The 16,790-nt window shown below is 40.6% G+C and overlaps 1 long non-coding RNA gene across 1 annotated transcript in view; it reads right to left on the bottom strand.

The window, feature by feature from the left end:
* Window positions 1-14,543: 14,543 nt before the first annotated feature.
* Window positions 14,544-16,790, bottom strand: part of LOC121484361 — a 41,829-nt gene continuing 39,582 nt past the window's right edge. Inside the window, exons 2-3 of the long non-coding RNA XR_005986009.1 lie at window positions 15,456-15,540; window positions 14,544-14,750 (exon numbers count right to left, since the gene is read on the bottom strand). This is a non-coding gene — a long non-coding RNA (uncharacterized LOC121484361). The remainder of the gene's footprint in view (window positions 14,751-15,455; window positions 15,541-16,790) is intronic.

Here is a 16,790-nt window from a genome sequence, read left to right as displayed (position 1 = left end):
ACAACCAACTGGGAATAAAATCTCAGTTGATAGGGGGCCCGGGTGGTGCATTTGGTTTAAGAGGCCGACTCTTGGTTTCGGCTCAGATGGTGACCTCAGAGTGGTGACCCTCTCTTCCCCCTCCCTCTGCCCCTCCCACCGTCTCTTTCCCTCTCTCGGTCTCTCTGAAATAAGCAAATCATTTTTTAAAATCTCGATTGATAACAACACCGAAAGTGGTGGGAAGCAGTGGGAAAAGGAGTAAGGAAGCAAGCAGTAAGGAGAAGATCTCAGTTAATTCTAGACACACACACACACACACACACACACAAATGTAATTAATATTTCAGAGCAAATACAAATAAATGTTTAAACGATGTTTTCACTGCCAAACTAGCAGAGGAAATACATGTAGGTACCTGTGTAGGACAAGTTCTGGAGGGACACAGGCCACACTGAAAAAAAAAATGAATCCATGTGGGAAGGGAAGGGCATAGGGGAGGAGTGAGGAGGGGTTGGCCTAAGGGGCTTGAGCTTTATCTGGACCACGCTCATTTTTACAAGAATGTCTTCATGTTCTGGTGTGATATTTAACTAACTAAATCATATAATGCACAGAGAGAATGAAAAATGTCATCATTGCCCAGAAATAATGCATTTAACACTGTGCTGCATTTATATCTGGTTGTATTTACTCACATCCATAGATAGAGAGATACAGAGATAAAGATAGAGATAGACATAAGGTTAGCTTTATATGTATTCACATGTATTCTTGGGGTTTTTTTTTTTCCAAAACCTACATGCTCGTAACATATTTCCATACCAGTAGATAGTCTTCAACAGCATTATTTTTGTTTAAGATTTATGGATTGATTTTAAAGAGGGAGCACACGCAGGAAGGGCAGAGGGAGAGAGAAGAGAATACCAAGCAGACTCCACGTGGAGCGCAACACGGGGCTTGTCTTGTGACCCTGAGATCACAACCAGAGCCGAAACCCAGAGTCCCACACTCAACTGAGTGCACCACACAGGTGCCCCATAGACTCTATTTATTTGAGAGAAAGAGTGAGGAAGAGGGGGAGCAAGAGCGGGGAGAGGGGCAGACAAAGGAGCAGACTCTACATGGAGCAGGGAGCCCGATGTGGGGCTTGATCCTGGGACCCTGGGATCATGACCTGAGCTGAAGGCAGACACCCAGGCGCCCCAGCATTATTGTTAATGGTTGAGTAGTATTCCATATTTGTATGCGCCGTGACTTATTGAACAATTTACTATTAGGTATTTAAGTAGCTTTCAATTTTTTACTCATCTAAACCACGCCACAACGAACATCGTTGTACATACATGTGTGTGCGTGCGCTTATCTCACCTGACCAATTAACTGGGAAATGCATCACTGGGTCAAAGAATATATGCATTTTTAAGACACTTAATTTTCATTGCAAAACTGTCTTACTGAGTAAAAACTATCTTTGTCAAACTTCCTTCAGCACCGATACTTATTTTTTTTGATATTTGCCAACCAATAAGTAAAGGCTGTTCATATCTGCCTATTTTGTATTACTATTAGCATCAAGCAATCTTTATACGTATTTATTGGCCATTTACATTTCTAATTTTGGTAATTGTGTGTCTATTCTCCTTGAGCATTTTTCCATTTCTCATTAACCTGTAAAATTAATAAAGGATGGCATTATCCATTTGCTATGTAAATTTTAAATTATTTTCACAACTTCTTTTATTTCACCTGTGATGTCATTTGAAAAAACAATTTTTATTTTTATGCCATATAATACACCTGTTTTTTCCCTTGTGTTCTCTCCCTTTGGGGTCAGGTTTTAAAGGCTGCCCTCACTATTACATCAACATTTGCCTTTGTTCCTGTTCTTTGGTGGTTTCATTTTTGCAATTGAATCTTTAATACTTCTGTGACTATCTAGTTTTATGGTAAGGTTCTATCTTTATTTTTTTCAAATGATTAAATGATGGTCCCAATACCATTTCTACTTTTCCCATTTATTTCCATTTAATGCCCCAAGAAATATTATAATACATCCTTACAGTAAAAAAAAAATCAAACAATCCAGACAAAGCAAAAATTCTCCTTGACCAGACATTCAATCAATCTCCAGCTGCATTCTTTCATCAGAAGTAACTGTTACTATCAGTCTGACATGTAGAAATCCAGATATTTTTTTCCATAATAAAAAGTAGCTAACACTTATGAGTGCTTACCACATGCCAGGCAGTGCTCTGTGCTTCCCATGTATTAATTTATATAATTTTCCCAACAGCCTACAACATATGCACCACTGCTAACTCCATCTTACATTTTACCAAAACAAAACAAAATAAAACAGAAACAGAGAAAAACCTGAGACCAGACTGTCTCACAATGTGCCTATATGCACATCAGTAAAAAATAAATAAATACATAAATAAATAAATAAATAAATAAATAAATAAATAAATAAAATTTTTTTAAAAAAATCACAGCATTATTTTCTTTTTAAAAAGGGCTTGGGGCTTTCCTATCATATGATACATATTAAGCTGCAACCTATTTTTTTTTCAAATGTCAATATATTCTGGTTGTTTTTCCACATTAATCCATATAAATCAACCTCAAGTTTTTAAAAACTGTGATACAGTATGATTTCCCACAGTTTATTTAACTCTTCTATCAATGTATATTTTGGTGGTTTCCAGCCTTTCATCATTGACAAGACTGCAAAAAATATCTCTAATACAATTTCCTACACATTTTTGTGAGTTTCTCTTGGTTTTTCTCAGTCACGTGGTCCATGCATTCTTAATTTCAACGGATATTACCAAATCGCCCTTCAAAATATCTGGACCAATTTACACTGAAGGAAGCATGAGAATATTTGGCTCTTCATATTATCACCACAGTTGATAATACAATTCTTTTTTCAATATAATAGGTGAAAAGTAATATCTCCTTGGAATTATTTTGGATGTGCCTCATTACTAGTGAAACCGAGTAACTTTTTATAGTTTCCTTTTCAGTTCCCCTTCTATGAATTATCCATTGGTATTTTTTTTTTATATTTTTCCTTTTGGTTTAACGGTTTTTACTTATTGAATTGTAAATTTTTACATTTATTTGGGGTATTAATCCTTTGTCTATTATAAATGTTGCCAATATTTTCCACCAGCATATGCTTTTTTTCATTTGTTTATGGTGACTTTTATCATATAGGAGCCTTTAATTTTATCTGTACAGACTTGCAAAATTTTCCTTTGTATATTATGTGCTTCTTAAATTTCAGTACATTTCTACATTTTGTTTTTGTATAACCTTTAGCTCTTTAATATACCTGGCATTTATTTCAGTGAATAGGGTAATGTTAAAAATGTGATTTTATTTTTTCCAAGTAGTATCGCATTTTTTCCCACAATTTATTAAATGTTGGGACACCTGGGTGGCTCAGGGGTTGAGTTGTCTGCCTCCGGCTCAGGGTGTGATCCTGGGGTCCCAGGATTGAGTCCTGCACCAGGCTCCCCACAGGGAGCCTAATTCTCCCTCTCCCTGTGTCTCTGCCTCTCACTCTCTTTTTATCTTATGAATAAATAAATAAAATCTTTTAACAAAACAATTTATCAAAAGTCTATCTTTCCCCTCACTATTATGAAATGCCAATTTTCCACAAATGAATACCTGTATACCAGGGATCTGTTCCTGGACTCTTATTCCACTCTTCTAGCTAAATCTTTGGCACTGATCTCACTGCATTTTTAAAAAGATTTTATTTATCTGAGAAAAAAAGAGAGTATGGGTGGAGGCTCAGAGAGAAAGGGAGAAGCAGACCCTCCACTGAGCAGGGAGCCTGACACAGGCTTGATCCCGGAGATTGTGACCTGAGCTGAAAGAAGAGGATGCCTAACCGACTGAGCCACCCAGGTGCCCCAGATCTCATTGCTTACTGGCTTTACAGTATGTCTTGATATTTAACAAGGCAAGTACACCTGTTATATTTTTTCTGTGTTATCTTGGCTTTTCTCACACATTTAGTCTTTCAAATGAATTTTATAATCAGCTTGGCAAGTTCCATAAAAATGTTGGGCATTGAATCTATAGATTAATTTGGGGACAATAAATGCCTTTACAATATTAAGCATTCTCATCCAAAAAATAATATACATGTTTCTATTTATTCACTTCCATTATTCACCTTAATAATCTGGTATATATTTCTATATTTTATAGTTTTATAGTTTTATAGTTTTCCCTGCTATGAGAATTGGGTAAATTTTTCTATTACTTTGTTATACTAGTGTATAAAAGCAATTGGTTTTTATCTGTTTATTTTGTATTAGACCACTCTGTAATACTTTCTTATTAGTTCTAATGGTTTCCCAACTGCTTATCTTGTACTTCCTGGAGAACTTGGCTGCAAAAACCCAAAATGACACTATTATCTCTTCTTTTCTGATATTCACATGTTTTTTAAATTTTTTCTTATTATATAGCATTGGCTAGGACCTCCAACATAATATTGAATATGGAAGTGTTAAAAATCCTTCTTTTTCTCATGTTTTAAACAGAAGTATTTCTGACAATTTCACCATAGCTGTAGATTTGCGGAAAATGTCTTTACCTTGACGGTGGAAGTTTTCTTAGACTTATCGCACACAGGAATATTGGGAAATGGCTGCTTGTTTATCATAAAGAATTTTTTAAATACACTGACCTCCGTTAGAATTTTAATATCAAAGATACATTGGGTTTATAAAATTAGTTTAGTATCTTCCCAATTTATAACATAAGAATTATCTACTTCTTGAACATATGGTAGAACTAAAGAGTAAAATCTTCTGTGTTTGATGTTCTCTGTAAATAGTATATCTTTAACTAGCTTTCAAATCTTTTCAATAGAAATTAGCATATTTAGATTTTCTATGACTTCTTGAGCTAATGTTGGTACTTTATTTTTTTATAAATTTATGCATTTCATCTACTTATCCAAAGTTATTAATATAAAGTATCTTATAAAATTTAATTCCCTGTATCCATAATTAAATCTCCTTATTTCATTCATGATGCTGTTTATTTATACTCTTTTTCTTAATAAAATTTGAAGGAGATTTTATTGATCAATACTAATGGCTTTTTGTTCTTGTTTATTTTATTAATGTCGATTTTTATCTTTATTATTTCCTTCTACTTTCTGGAGATTTGATTTTTTTTTTTTTGTTCTTTTTCTAGGATTCTGAATATTATGCTTGGTCCATTTGGTTTCAATTTCCCTCACTTTCTAATTTATGCATTTAAGTCCATAAATTTTCCTCTGATGGCTGCTTTGGCCACATCTCACAGGTTTTAATACTTAATGCTCCATTGCTTATATCTAAATAGTTGGTAATTTCCACTTTTTATTTCCTTATTAACATCGGGCTTTTTATAAGTGTTCTTATATTTATGAGTACAGAGACTTATTTCATCTCTCCCTTAGTTGTTATTCTCTCATTTGGTCAGAGAATGAAGCCTGTAAGAACTCTACATTTTGTAATTTCCTGAGATTTCCATTGTCATCCAATATATTATTAATTTGAGTGGTTTCTGTAAGTTTCTTGGTGCTAGGTGTTCATTCTGTCACCTAAATTCTGTGTGTTATTTTTTACTTGAAAGAATCATCTCTTTTAAAAAGTATGAACTTTGGGCAGCCCAGGTGGCTCAGCGGTTTAGTGCCACCTTTGGCCCAGGGCGTGGTCCTGGAGTACCGGGATCGACTCCCATGTTGGGTTCCCTGCATGGAGCCTGCTTCTCCCTCTGCCTGTGTCTCTGCCTCTCCCTATGTGTGTGTCTCTCATGAATAAATAAATAAAAATATTTTTTAAAGAGTGTGAACCTTGTCCTACTTTAATTGCAGATTGTCATTTTATCCTTGTATTTCTATTTTTTTTTTGTTTTATATTTTCCAATGCTACATTTAAGGGCACAAGGTGCACAACTGTTACATCATCTTAGATTTTTTTTCAATAATGTGAATTCCTCTGTGGACTCTTTAATGTGTCCCCTCTGGCTTAAATGGACCCTGAATCACATCACAAACTTTTAATACAGATAGGCTTATTTCTTGACTCACTATTTCTCCCCATTTATCTTATTTCAGAGTCAGCATCACACTTTTGTCCATTGTGGCTTTATACATTAATTTGTGATAGATAAATATTGGTTGCTATAGCATATTAATTCATCCATATTAACTTCAGTTTTTCTTTGTAAAATTCCAAGAAAATGCAATTTAAAACTTGTTCTCGAATAGAATGATTTATAAATCAATTTGGGGAGAGCTCTGTATTTAAGTGATTTTACATAAGCCTCAGAAATTTTTTCTTTCTTTCATATATGTCTAGTCTACTTAAGTTGTAGACTACTATCTCTTTTAATTTCATTTTTTGTCATCTGTATAAATAGAGTATTTTTCTTTCCCTTTTATCTCTGTTATTATTGGCTTACTATACAAGACATCTAGTGATTTCTGTGTATCAGTTTTATACTTGGACATCTTACTGAATCCCTTTATATGGTATAAGAGTAGTTTTAAATAATGTTCTTTATGTTCATTATTGTTTAATAATGTACTTTATGTTCATCATAAAATATCAATAATTTTGATTTGACCATTCGAATATTTATTTTCCAATTATTTTTATTACTTTGATTATAATGACCTAATTATTTGACTTTGTTTTGTTACTATAACGAGAATTTCTCCAAGTTTTCCATTTAAATATAGTATAGGCTATATTTTTCATGTAACTAGGATTTCTCAATATTGGCACTACTGATATTCTAAACCATATAATCCTTTGTTGAGGGGGAAGGGGCCATCCTGTGCATTGTGGGATGTTTAATAGCATCCCTCACCTGTACCCACTAGATACTAACAGCACTACCCCCAAATCAAGATAGTCAAAAATGTGTCAAGACATTGCTAAGCATTTCCTGAGTGGGAAATTGTCTCTACTTAAAAAACATTAATGCAATGAATTATCCCTCTATTTCTATTTCTATTTTAATCAAAACTTTTGACAGGATTGGCAGGATTTAGCAGGATGTTGAACTTGAGCAAATATCATCTTGGCATATGATTACATATTTTTTCCATTGACCTACAGATGTGATAAATTTTTAATTAGATATATCCTAATTTGGGGGATCCCTGGGTGGCACAGCGGTTTCTCGCCTGCCTTTGGCCCAGGGAGCGATCCTGGAGACCTGGGATCGAATCCCACATCGGGCTCCCAGTGCATGGAGCCTGCTTCTCCCTCTGCCTATGTCTCTGCCTCTCTCTCTCTCTCTCTCTGTGTGACTATTATAAATTAAAAAAAAAAGATATATCCTAATTTGGTACCATCAATACAACATTGGAATAAAGCCTTATTAGTCAAGGTATATTACTTTTTAATATAAGTTTAGTATTCTTCTTTCTCAAGATTGCTTTTGGCTATTTGGGGTCCTTGGTGGTTCCATATGAATTTTAGGATTGTTTTTCTAATTCTGTAAAAAATGTCATTGGAATTTTTAAAGCAATTGCATTGTATCTACAGATGGCTTTGAGTAGTATGGACATTTTAACAAAATTAATTCTTCCAATCCATGAACATAAGATGTCTTTCCATTTATTTACATCTGTTTTAATTCCTTTCATCAATATTTTACAGTTTTCTTTTTTTTTTTTTTTTTTTTACAGTTTTCAATGTATATCTTTCATCTCCTTAAATTTATTTCTAAATATTTTGTCCTTTTGATGTTGCTGAAAAAGGAAGTGTCTTCTTAACTTCCTTTTTAGGTAATTCATTTTTAGCATATAGTATTACAACTAATTTTATGTTGATTTTTAATATATTAAAAATACTTATTAAAATATATATTATGCAATTTTGCTGTATTTGTTTATTAGTTCTAACAGGTTTTTGTGGAGTCTTTAGGGTTTTCTACATGTAAGATCATATCATCTACATACAGGAACAATTTTAGTTCTTCTTTTCTGATTTAGATCCCTTTTATTTTATTTTTCTTGTCTAATTGCTCTGGCTAGGATTTCCAGTACTATATTGGATAGTGATGACAAGAGTAGAAAGCTTTGTCTTGTTCCAGATCTTACAGGAAAAGCTTTCAGTTTTTCATTAAGTGTCATGTAAGCTGTAGGCTTATCATATATGGCCTTTATTACATTGAAGTACATTCCTCAACCCTAATTTTTTAGTGTTTTTTATTATGACATGGTAATGAATTTTGTCAAATGTTTTTTATGCATCTAATGAAATGATGATAAATTTTTACCCTTAATTTTGTTAATGTGGTCTGTCACATTGATTGATTTGCATATGTTGAACCATCCCACTTTCCAGGGACAAATCCCACTTGATCATGGTATGTGATGCTTTTACTGTGCTATCGAATTTGGTTTGCTAGAATTTTGTTGAGAAATTTTGCATCTATTTAATTATGGATATTGACCTGTAAATGATGGAGGCATTACACTGCCTGACTTCAAAATATACTGCAAAGCTACAGTAATTAAAACAGTATGATACTGAGATTACAGCAGATATATAGACCAATGGAACAAAACAGAGAGCCCAGAAATAAACTCACACATATAGAGTCAACTGATCTTTGAGAAAGGTGCCAAGAATACACAATGGGGAAAGGAAGGTCTCTTCAACAAATAGTGCTGAGAAAAATTGGATGTTCACATGCACAAGAATGAAATGTGACCCCTTTCCTACCTCACACACAAAAAACAACTCAAAATGGATTAAAGACAAACATAAGATTTGAAACCGCAAAACTTCTCAATGAAAACATAGGGGAAACGTTTCTTGACATTGGTCTTGACAATGATTTCTTGGATTTGAAACCAAAGGCACAGACCACAAAAGCGAAAACAGACAAGTGGACTACACCAAACTAAAAAGATTCTGCACATCTAAGGAAACCATCAACAAAATTAAAAGGTGGCCTGTAGAAAAGGAGAAAAAACTGCAAGCCATCTATCAGGTAAGAGTTTAATATCCAAAATATATAAGAATCTACTACAGTTCAATAGCAAAACAAAAACCAAAACAAATAAACTAAAAATGGGCAAAGAGGTTGAATAAACATTTCTTCAAAGAATAAATAAAAATGTCCAACAGGTATTAGAGACAACATCGCTAATCATCAGGGAAATGTGGATCAAAATAACAATAACATATCACCCCACATTTGTTAAGATGGCTATTAGAAAAAGAAGAAGGAAGAAGAAGAACAGCAGCAACAACAAGAGGAGGAGGAGGAGGAGAGAAAGAAGGAGGGAAAGGAGAAGGAGAAGAACAAGAAAACCTGTTGGCAAGGATGTGGAGAAATTGGAAATCTTTTACACTATTGGTGAGAATGTGGAATGGTGAGGCCACTATGGAAAACAGTATGGAGGGTTCTCAAAAAATTAAAAACGGAACTACCATATGATCTCACTTCTGGGTCTATGACCAAAATAATTGAAATTCAGATCTTGAAGACATACCTGCACCCCCATGTTCATGGTAGCATCATTCACAACTACTCCAAGATATGGAAACAACCCAACCATTCATCAACAAGTGAATGGAGAAAGAAAATATACATAAAATGGGATATTATTCAGCCCTTTAAAAAGAGAAACCTTGCCATTTATGACAACATGGATGAATGTAGAGGACATTATAGTGGAGCATGCCGGTCACAGGAAGACAAATACGACAAGGTTCCATTTCTATGAGGAATCTAAAATCGTCAAATTCACAGAAGCAGAAAATATAATAATGTTTGCCAGAGGCTAGGGGGAGGAGGAAACAAGGAACTGTCATTCAATGGGTGTGAAATTTCAGTCATACAAGATGAGCAGGTTCTAGAGATCTGCTGAACAATATAGTACTTGTGGTTCACAATACTGTATTGTGTATTTAAAGTTCTTAAGAGGATAGATGCCGCATTAAGTGTTTTTACCACTAAATACACACGCCCAAAAGAATACTAGCAAACGTTTGGAGCCGATAGATAGTACTGACAGTACTCTGGTTGTGGTGATAGTGTCATGGGTATATGCATATGGCTAATCTCATCAAGATGTATATATCACATGTGTGTGGGGTTTTTTGCATATCAATTACACCTCAATAAAGCTTAGATACAGTAAGACTTAGACATACAGACACAGGGTTAATTTTTATGACTTTTACACTTATGTTTACAAGAGGTTGACCTGTAGGCTCTGTTTGTTCACCACTTTTGTTAGGTTCAGTGTAAGATTATGCTTGCTTTATAAAGCAAATTGGGAAGCTTTCCGTCTATAATTATTGCATGATCATCCTTTCCCCTTAAGAGATTTAAATGAATTTCCTATTCAAGCATCTGTTTTAACACTTTTTCACTTCCTTCCTTTGTTATTCAACTATTCTACTATTAAAATTCATCACATAAAATTTCCTAGAAAATCATCCCTTTCAACATTTCTATGTTAATATATACTATATACTATATTTCCTACCATCTTTTAACTTTTTGGAATACATGAATATTTCTCTTTTATTTCTAATGCTGTCACATGTGTTTTCTCGCTCTGTTTCACTTGAATAACTTCTCAAATGTCTCTCTCCTATTCTCATTCTTTGACAATCTTCTGCGTTTTGGCTCACCCACATGTTTTGTCTTTATCAATATCTTTCTAGGTTTATCTCGTTGTTGTCTTTCTAATTTATTGTAGCTTAATGCTTAATTCACATATTTTTACTCTATGTTAATGAGTATTGGTAGTTAAGGCTATGTATTTTCCTCTGAGTGTAGCTTTGACCAAATACCATGAGTTCTGATTGACGGTATTCTCATTGTCCTTATTTCCTATTGGACCCTAGATAAATCTTTGATTTCCTCTTTGAACTAAAAGTGATCTCAGAGAGGTTTTAATAATTTTTAAAAATTGCTAATTAAGATTTTCAGTTATGCTTTTTTGTTCCTTTTGTCATTTACACCTACTTAGAATTATTAGATTCTCTTTCTAGCCAATACAATGTTTTGTGACTATTTCGTGGGCTCTGATGTAATGTCTTATTTTAAGAAACATCCCAATTTAAGAAACAACTTTATTATTTGAAACCATCTAAATCCAAAGAGTCTTTGCCTACAAAATCTGCCAAATACCAAAAAAGATGTCTTAAGGACTCCTGCTACAACTGTGAATCTTTACACTTCTTCTACTCTTAACGATTTACTTACCATATTTCACTCTGGTGCCGCTTGACATATTAGGATCCATGACCAGTTCAGTCTACTAGACTGTAAGCCCACTGGAGACAAGAACCATACCTGCCTTGCTTAGCACTGAATCCAGCCCTGACTCAGTATTTATTGAACAAACCTAAGAAAAGAATTTACAAGTGACGGAGCATTGTTCATCACTCATGATGAATTATATACATCATCCATCAATAAAAATAGTTTCTCTGCTCTAACTAACATTTTTAGCTTCAATTCTATTTTGTCCGATGCCAATATTCTGTCCCTATATTCTCTTACTTTGTTTTGCCCAATGTTGTATATCTTGTTTTAGCCTCTCTTTTTTTTTTTTGCCTTTTTGTTTCCTTTCCTGTCCTATCCTTGATCTATGAAATCTATTATCTTTGCATTCAATAAGCAGTGATCCAGTTTAGAATTCAAGTACTATGTGGTTTTAAGGGTCTCGAAAGTATTATTTAATCTCTATATTTAACCCCCACCTTGTCCTAATTTTTAAAGTCAGAAGAGAAACTGAATCTTTCAGTTCTCCTTTTTAATACATGGTAGCTAACACTTTTTTTCTTTTCCTCCAGACCCCATGCGATTGTTTCTTCCCCAAATGCTCCTTAGACCGTGATTAAATAATCTGAAATTATGTATTTGGATTTGTATTAATTTTTGCATGACATATATACTTGAAAACATCCCTTGTCTTCAAAAGTCATTTTTCAACATTTGAATTAAGTTTTTCAAATAACGTCTCAATTATTTAGACCAGCATTTCCTAAATCATAAATGATACCTTGAAGTTTGTGCTGCCTCTCCCGGACAAGGAACTGAGCCTTCCTCCTCCTGCACAGTCCTTGGCCACAGGCCACTCTGGATACCAGCAGAAAGATGGAATTCCCTCCCATGTGGTGTCAGTTTTCCATTCAGGTCAAATGGCTCTAGCACCTCAATGGCACCCTTCTGAGAAAGCTCATGTGTGGGATTGCTAAGAGCAAAGTACACAGAAGCTGAGAAAAGACGAGAGGGGTCTGGGTGGCACACCGATGGTGTCAGCTACACCAACACCAGTGCAAGCAGCAGGCAGGAGTGGGGGGCCCCCAGGTCCTCCAGCCTGACCAGGTGAAGGAACCAGTCATGCCTGCAGCTGGCAACACCTGGCCCCACCCTCCCCACCTGCCCTTGGGCCAGGCTTCAAGGAGAAAGCCAAGGCCAAGGCCGCTGAAGAGTGCACTCCACTAACATCAGTGCCAAACTTTGCATCAATTTGCATTTGGGTGGAAGTTGCCATAAATGGGTTATCGTGCTACCTGCGAAACAGAGGAAAGCAGGGCACTTCTAAAATCCACACGTGTAGACTGAGGGTGTCAGGTGCAGGATGTGCGAGCCCGGGGTGAGCACGGAGTTTACCACTTTATTAAAATTGTGATTGTTCACGTAAAGACTCAACCAGGTCACATATTAATAATTATCACTGACAATCTTTAACATCAGCTGAAGCCCACGAGTGAAGCAATATTACATCTCCCGGCCTCATTTATCTTACTGCTTATGGCCCCTCTGTGGTCAGCACGCCGTGAGCTTGGCGGACATTTAATTATGAGCACATCATAAATGTAGCTGACAACGCAGAGCCTGCCCGGGGATGCTCCTGGCAAGGGGGTCGCTGCGCAAAGTACTGACTTGACGCGCCCGACGACAGGGAGAGGCCAAGACCACTTGTCCACGCTGTCCCTCTGCCGCTTTCTGCCGCCGGCCGCTGGCGACGAGCTCCTGGGGGGTGATGCTTGTGATGCTCGGTCCTCGGAGGGGCGGGGGGGTCTCTAACTTTAAGCTGCATGGGCCACATGGTCTTACAAACCCAGGGCCGCGTGTTGTCTCCCGTCCACGTAGCCCCAGGTAAGGACCTGGGCCCAAGAGGACCTGGGCCTAGCTCATCCGTGTGTCTCTCACCATTTGCCAGCCCGTCAGGGGTAAACAGGGTGAAGGGGGCGAGCCTCCAGCCCCGACTGCAGGGGTCCAGGAGGCCCACCCCAGCCCACCCACTGACCCCGGCACACTCCCACCCTCCGCAACTCAAAGCACTCAGCTCTAACGGGGGACAAAGGGCAGCAAAGGAGCCAGGGACACCCCCACTCAGGCAGCGAGCAGACTTCCACTCCACTGGAGGAGGATCCTGCATTGCCAGGGCCCAGCCAGCTTTGCATTTGCTTCCAATCAGCCACAGGTCCCCGATGGGGTGGCCACGGCCTGGCCTCACCAGGCCACACCTCCCTGCGCCCGGGCTGGGGACGCAGCGGGTCCCAGCCACCACCCCGGCCTCCTGCCCTCGGAGGGGCCCCGGGCCGGTCCCTGCGCCGCCCCAGCAGCTCGCGGGGAAGACAAAGCGTATAATAAGGGGCACCGCAATGAAGGAGCTCTGAGAAGAACACTGAAAAGTAGCTATCATGTTGGCAGATAAATTCTACACACAATTATTCATTCCTAGCCTCTTGACATGTAGATTAATGAGTTTGATAACCCAGGCTTCTAAGGAGTAGATTCCACTGTGTTCGCCGGCTTTCTCCCCCTCTACCTACAAACAGCACACGGGTCTATGGAGGAAAAACAAATCGATACATTTGCAGTAGCCATCACTGCTTTTTGTGATTGGAGCCCTATGTCAAAAATATGATGTGTCTTCCCAAAGCTGCCTCTCCTTCCCGGCCTGGGAGAAGCCGGCGCGGCGGGGCGGACGCTGGAGGGGACCCCGGGCTGCAAACCTCGGCCTCCGCTGGCGTCCTGGGCCTTCCTCGGTGGGCAGGGGCGGGGGGGGACGCAGAGCACCTCCAAGTTCCACCTCCCCACACACAAGGGCAAGAGCCATTTGCTGAAACAGCGGCAACCCGCAGGCCACCCCTGGGGTTGGAGTCCTGCCGGACAAGGCCCTGCCCGTCCCCACTTGGCACCAGGACACGCAGGCCAAGAAGGCATCCCCGAGGGGATAAAACACACAGGACGGAGGCAGGTTGCCCTGCGGCCGCTCGGGGCATTCCAGGTAAGATGCACCTACTCCGGGACTTACTCCCTCCGACCCAAATGGAACGAGTCCAGATCCCGGCCAAGAGGACCGGGGTTCACCGTGTGCGTTTATCATCGTGGTTTGGTTCTTATGCCCTGATTGTTGTCCTCTGCCTCGTCCTGGAGTGGATAATGGTTTGGAGATACAGGGGTTTTTTTTTTTTAAGATTTTATTTATTTATTCATGAAAGATGAACAGAGAGAGGCAGAGACAGAGGCAGAGGGAGGAGAAGCAGGCTCCATGCAGGGAGCCCGATGCAGGACTCGATCCTGGGACCCCGGGGTCACGCCCTGGGCTGAAGGCAGGTGCTCAACCGCTGAGCCCCCCAGGCGGCCCTGGAGATACATTTTGAATGTCAAAGTCCGGATTTCCCTGGTGACCCACTAGGATCCTAGCACATTGACTGTCCTCTTCCTCAGGGCTGGTGTTTATGTTCTAAAAATAACAGACAGAAAAAAAATAATAATAAAATAAAATTAAAATAACAGACGGGTTTTGCGGCAAATTCAAAGACTATGGGAGGGAACGAAATAACGAAGGTAATAATTCTACAAGCACCCTCCCAGGCCACTCGCGGAAGACACCCAGGGCTGAGGAGCCAGCGTGCGTCCCTTGGGATCTTTCCCTACACCCCAGCCTGCGCCCAGAGGGTGTCATGGGGGCTGAGGCCGGCACATACAGGAGGACGAGAGAGTTGAGAGGAAGGAGCCTCCCCTCCTCCTCTCCACCTGTGAGGAAGCCCCGCTCCCACCCTCCCCTGCCAGGCATCCCCTGGGAAACAGCAGGCCTGAGCCTGGATGCTGCAGGGGGTGGGGGTGGGGGGAGGCGCAGATGCAGGGTCTATAGGATGTCTGCGGATCCTGGGGGAGAGCCGGGATGCACAGGAGGTGGGGGGAGGGGGGGATGTTAGCACCGGTGTCCTGCGTGGCCCCTTCCTTTATTCTACGGGGATAGGAATGGATGAAGCAGAAATTCAGCAGCTCACAAAAATCCAGTGAGATTTTCAATGAGCAACGTGGACGACTGCCTTAAGCATTTGGGGGTGCAGGGGAGGGGGCGGCAATTGGTGCCCAGCATAGCTGCCACCCTGCTTCCAAACAGACAGCGGTAAGCTCCGCAAAGAGGGTCAAGTCTCCTTACCCGAGCAGCCTTGGGCGGAGCCCACGTAGCTCAGGTGCACGGTCTCGGGGTTCGCACGGTTTAGCAAATAAAAGTTCAGGGATGCCTGGTGAAATTTCAGTTTCAGGTCAACAACAAATAAGTTCTCAGCATAGATAGGTCCCAAAGACGCACGACACGCACTCATATATTTAAAGGACTGTTGGCAAATGCGAAAGTACCGTTAGTAAATACTAAATATGCGGAAGGGGGGAGGGAAACATTCAGTGTTAGGAGGTCCCACGGGTGTCTGAAACACAAAACGATGCGTTACCTGAAATTCAGATTTACCTGGACGCCCCAGAATTCATCCGGCGACCCCACCCACGGTGTTTCTGCAAAAGTGCTCTGCACAGAAGCCGGGCGTGACCAGGGAGAGAAGAGTAACCCGGGCCCTGCGCTCAGGACCCCCACATGCAGGGGCCCCCCAGCGTCCTCCACCTGGTCTCCCCTCACCCTCTGCCGCCCCCTGAGCTCACAGCCCAAATCACTGGAGTCGAGGAGGGTCCACATCTACATCGGAAGCTGGGGGTGTTCTCAGGCTGGATACCAAGGCCGGGTCAGGGGCTCCTTGACAAATCCCTTCCTGCTCCCAGAGCCCAGAACCTCAGCACCTCAGCACGGCCTGGCTGGGGCTTTTTCTAGAAGATGGTGCACGTTTGGGGAGCCCTCCTCTCCCACCTGGCCTGGCGGCAATCCCGGAACAGAACAACATAATGCACTCGGTGGGGTGGGGGGGAGCCAGCCCTGCTTCCTTTTTCAAATCAATTATGGCCAGACTGACTCATCTTCTCCATAGACCAGAGAGTCTCGCATCTTGTTGCCTCTTAATCATATGGAAACCTAAATATAGACATGTCTGCAGAAGGACAGGCCTGGGGAACAGTCCTCGCTCTCCCCGGGGAAAGCCTGAGCCTCACTCTTCGCCTCTGAATTGGGAGCGCGGGGCTGCCAGCAAGAGGAGGTTCGGGACTGGCCCCTGGGGGACAGGCCGGGCACCCATCGGAGCCACAGCGGAGCTCACTCGGGGCCCGGGGTCCCACACACACCACTCGGTCCCATCGGGGCAGATCTCCAGCTCCCACCGCGACACGACAGGGCCGGAGTGGCTGCACCGCGGCAGCGTGTCGCCGGCGCCTGCCCTTGGGGATGAGCCCCGCGCTGCAGGGCCCGGGGGAGCTTCCCCCCAGCCCAGCACCTGGGATCCCGCGGGCCCTGCACCTACTGTTCTCCCACAATCTCCGCAGCGGTGCCTGGGAAACAGCTCCAAAGACACCCTGTGCTGGGGAACAGCTCAGGGCCCCCCAGGAGGGGTGG

Source organism: Vulpes lagopus, chromosome 2 (genome assembly GCF_018345385.1).
Source record: "Vulpes lagopus strain Blue_001 chromosome 2, ASM1834538v1, whole genome shotgun sequence".
In the NCBI taxonomy this organism is placed as follows: Eukaryota; Metazoa; Chordata; class Mammalia; order Carnivora; family Canidae; genus Vulpes; species Vulpes lagopus.
Note: the sequence above shows the minus strand (reverse complement) of the source record. Positions and strands in the feature narration are given on the sequence as shown.